The sequence below is a fragment of the Pan paniscus genome, chromosome X (genome assembly GCF_029289425.2).
Source record: "Pan paniscus chromosome X, NHGRI_mPanPan1-v2.0_pri, whole genome shotgun sequence".
Lineage (NCBI taxonomy): Eukaryota > Metazoa > Chordata > Mammalia > Primates > Hominidae > Pan > Pan paniscus.
Window position 1 is genome coordinate 114,866,205 of NC_073272.2, and position 4,676 is coordinate 114,870,880.

Here is a 4,676-nt window from a genome sequence, read left to right on the forward strand (position 1 = left end):
TACTGGATTTAAGTGAATTTGTCATCGCTCTGCATACATTGTAAAACACAGCCTATTGAAAGCTCCTTTTCAGCTCTCCCTTGCTACTAGTAAAGGAGGAAAATTGCAAGCAGGGTCTCCTTAAACCTGCTTAGAAGTGGGGCAATCATACATGTTGAGAGTACCAAAAGTGCAATTTGAAATTGGTTGTAATTAAGGTGGTTAATGAAAATGACTTAAAAAAAAAAAACTACATGGAAAGAAAAGTTAATCAAAGAAAATGTGTCACATGACATATGTCATTTTGAAGCATAAGGTAAATATTTCAATATGTCTTCAGTTTTCTCCAAAATATTTTAGAATAAAGACAAACTAATTTTTGAAAACCAAAATTCTATTTCCAACTGCTTCATATCCTTTTTTTTTAAAAGACAGGCAATACTTTATTTAAAACCCATCACAGAAATGAACAGCTTGAGTCTGTAATACAGCATACATGTTTTAAAGCCTAAGTCAGTAATTGTATATGAGAGCATATACATACACTGCTGCATACAAATTAACTCATCAGACCACAATTTTTCAATGTTTAAAACAGAATAAGCTTCCCTGTGAAAGCAGCATCTGTGCTGGTTTCTTTTTTGTTTTTTGTTTTTTTTTGAGACGGAATTTCGCTCTTGTTGCCCAGGCTGGAGTACAAGGGTGCAGTCTTGAATCACTGCAACCTCTGCCTCCCAGGTTCAAGCGATTCTCCTGCCTCTGCTGTTTTAACTTTAGTATTCTTCTTCTTCACCCTCTTTTTCAACAGACTCCACACCAACATCCTCATAATCCTTCTCAAGGGCAGCCATGTCCTCACGGACCTCAGAAAACTCTCCTTCCTCCATTTCCTTACCCACTTACCAATGAACAAAGACGTGCTTGGAATACATCAGGTCAAACTTGTGGTCCAGGTGAGCCCAGGTCTCAGCAATGGCTGTGTTGTTGCCCAACATGCACACAGCTCTCTGTATCTCAGTCAGGTCTCTGCCAGGCACCACAGTGGGAGGCTAGTAATTAATGCCATCTTGAAGCCAGTGGGGCACCAATCCACAGACTGTATGGTACGCTCAGTCTTGATGGTGGCAATGGCAGCACTGACATCTTTGGGAACCACATCTTTATGGTACAACAAGCAGCAAGCCATGTATTTACCATAGTAAGGGTCATGTTTCACCACCTGGCTGGCTTGCTCAAAGAAAGCATTGGTAATCTCTGCTACAGAAAGCTGTCTATGGTAGGCTTTCCCAGTAGAGATGATGAGGGTGTATTAGTTTGTTTTCATACTGCTGATAAAGACATACCCAAGGCTGGGCAATTTACAAAAGCAAGAGGTTTATTGGACTTACAGCTCCACATGGCTGGGGAGGCCTCACAATCATGGTGGAAGACAAGGAGGAGCAAGTCACATCTTACATGGATGGCAGCAGGCAAAGAGAGAGCTTGTGCAGAGAAACTCCAGTTTCTAATAGCCAACAGATCTTGTGAGAGTTATTCACTATCATGAAAACAGCACCGGAAAGACCCATCCCCATGATTTAATCATCTTCCACCAAGTCTCTCCCGCAACACATGGGAATTATGGTAGCTACAAAATGAGATTTGGGTGGGGACACAGAGCCAAATCATATCAGAGGGCATAGTTGCCCAGAGAGAAGTGGATGCAGGGATAGGACACCAGGTTGGTCTGGAGTTCTGTCAGATCAATATTTAGGGTTCCATCAAATCTCAGGGAAGCAGTGACAGAGGACACAATTTGACCTATGAACCTATTTAGGTTAGTGTAGGTTGGGGGCTTAATATCAAGGTTTCTATAACAGATGCCCTAAATGGCCTCACTGTCTATCATGAAAGCACAATCGGAGTGCTCCAGGGTGATGTGGGTGGTGAGAGCGGAGTTGTAGGGCTCTAGTACAGGTATGGAAACCTGAGGAGCTGGGTAAATGGAGAACTCCAGCTCGGATTTCTTACCATAGTCAACAGAGAGACATTCCATGAGCAGGGAGGTGAACCCAGAACCAGTTCCCCTGCCAAAGCTGTGAAAACCAAGAAGCCCCGAAGGCCTGTGCACAAGTTGGCCAGTTTATGAATTTGGCCCAACATGAAGTCAATTATCTCCTTGCCAATGGTGTAGTGCCCTTGGGCATAATTATTGGCAGCATCTTCCTTGCCCGTGATGATATGCTCAGGTTGGAAGAGCTTACGGTATGTGCCAGAGCAAACTTCGTCAATGACCATGGGTTCCAGGTCTACAAACACTGCTTGGGCAAGGGCTTGGTTTCTGTTTCACAGCTACCTAGCAGATGACAGAGATGAAGAGGAGAGGTTGTTGCTTCTTACAGACCGACTCTTAAACAGTTGATGTACGGGAACCTTCATCTCCTTTTTTTTTTTTTAACAGGGGCTTATTTGTAGAGCAGTTTGAGATCCACAGGGAAAGTGAGCAGAAAGTACAAAGTTCCCATATACCTCCTGCCCACCACAACATGCACAGCCTCCCCCACTATCAACATCTGGCACCAGAGTGGTACATTCATTACAATCAATGAACCTACATCGAGGCATCATGGCCACCCAGAATCCCGTAGTGTACATTTGCGTTCACTCTTGGTACTGTGCATTCTATGGATTTTGGCAAATGTACAGTGACATGTACCTACCATTGTACTGTCATAAGTAGTTTTACTGTCCTAAATTCCTCTGAGCTCTGCCTATTCACTCCTCCTCATCTACTTTTAAAAAAGCCAAACTGCTCAATATCTATTATCTGCCTAACCTGGGATTTCTCAATCTCAGACTCTTGACATTTTGAACAGGAAAATTCTTTTGAAGCAGATGTCCAGTACATTCTAGGATATATAGCAGCATCCTGGCCTCTACCCAATCAATGCCAGAAACCCTGCCATTCTTAGTTGTGAGAATCAAAAATGTCTCCAGACATTGCTAAATGTCCCCTGGGAGCAGGTAGCAAAATCATTCCTGTTAAGAACCACTGGCCTAATCTAAGGCATACTCTACTTCCAAATGAATGTCTATATTATTCTATTATGACTTGTACAGTTAGTCATTAAATGCTATCAACAAATATTTATTAGGCTTACTATGTGCTGGATACTATAAATGTATTCCACACTAGCCAGTCAAGAGCTATTAAATTCTTAATGTATTAATAAGTGACAGGGAGAGGCATGAGTTGTTGCAACAAACATTTAAAAAATCTACATGCAGTAGCTACATTGAATCTTGAGACATGATTGATTAAATTGATATAGCGATCTTCACGATCTAGTTCACAGCAGAATGAACGCAGAGGGAAAATGCATTGATCATTAAGATTGCTTAACTGATTGGACCTGCTATGCAGTGATCTGCTTCAGCAGCCACATGCAAGAGACGGACACTGCCTCTACAGGGAAATAATTCTGAGTAATTAGCCAGGGAAGACTCTATACAAATCCCCACTCCCACCCTAACTCCACCACTGTTTTCCCATGATAGCAAGGGATATTTACCTGATTCCCTTGTGAAATTGCCATAAGTGCCTCAGTGCTCCTTTCATTTTGCCTCTGTAGATAGAGGCAGGACTGATGATAAGCTGGTTTGCTTTCTGGTTGGCCAGTACTTGTGCTGTTCAGATCACTAAATCAAATGTAACCAAGCAAGTTATAATTTGAGATTTTATTTCGAGATTCTCCTTGTAAAGATTTAGGCATTAAAGTAGTCACACAGAATCCAAGAGACAACTGTCAGAAATGGAAAGGGGAATTGGAGTGGTAGACAATGAGACATCTTGGCAAAACTAATTGTATTTGCATATGGCCTCAAATTATGGGTTTCCTCCTTCTCTTTCTCCTTTTCCTTTTTTGGACAGACTTATTACTGTCATTTTGATTTCTCCCTGCTTTTGATTCTTTTTAATGATAAGTCAAAAATAAATAAATTCAAAATTGACTCATTGAAGGCAGTTAACTACATTTAACTTTTATTTCCAAGGCACTTCTTGGAGGATGTGGGTCTACTTATTCCTTGTTTGTTAAAGTGAACTGATATGTATATTCCCCTTTGTGGACCTCTAAATTGGTCTTCTCATCTATAACTTGTAAGATTCCTTCCAGCTCTAATTGTCTATGATCTGTTGGCTACTATAATAAATGTATACTAGACCATGATGCATGCTGGGACCTCAGCAGAAGGAAGAAGAGGAAAGGAGTAGGAAAGAATCTTGGAAAAGGCTAGATTGAAATTTCATGGACTAACTTGGTTGCAGGAATGTACCTTCAAGATTGTGTTTGGGGCCAGGTGCAGTGGCTTACACCTGTAATCCTAGCACTTTGGGAGGCTAAGGCAGGAGGATTGTTTAAGGCCAGGAGTTCAAGACAAGCCAGTACAATATAGCGAGATCCGACCTCTATAAAAAATTTAAAAATTGTCAGGGCGTTGTGCCACATGACTGTACTCCCAGATACTTGGGAGGCTGAGGTGGGAGGATTGCCTGAGCCCAGGAAGTTGAGGCTGCAGTGAGCTGAAATGACGCCACTGCACTCCAGCCTGGGTGACAGATCAAGACGCTGTCACAACATTTTTTTTAAAAAAATGATTGTGTTTGGCATGTCAAATCAAAGTTCAAAGGATGAGACAAATGGGTTTTATTCAAAGGA

At 41.7% G+C, this 4,676-nt stretch overlaps 1 pseudogene; it reads right to left on the reverse strand.

Annotated features, from left to right (window-relative positions):
- Window positions 1–417: 417 nt before the first annotated feature.
- LOC100987699 (tubulin alpha-1A chain-like) lies at window positions 418–2,737 on the reverse strand (annotated as a pseudogene).
- Between the last annotated feature and the right edge of the window lie 1,939 nt (window positions 2,738–4,676).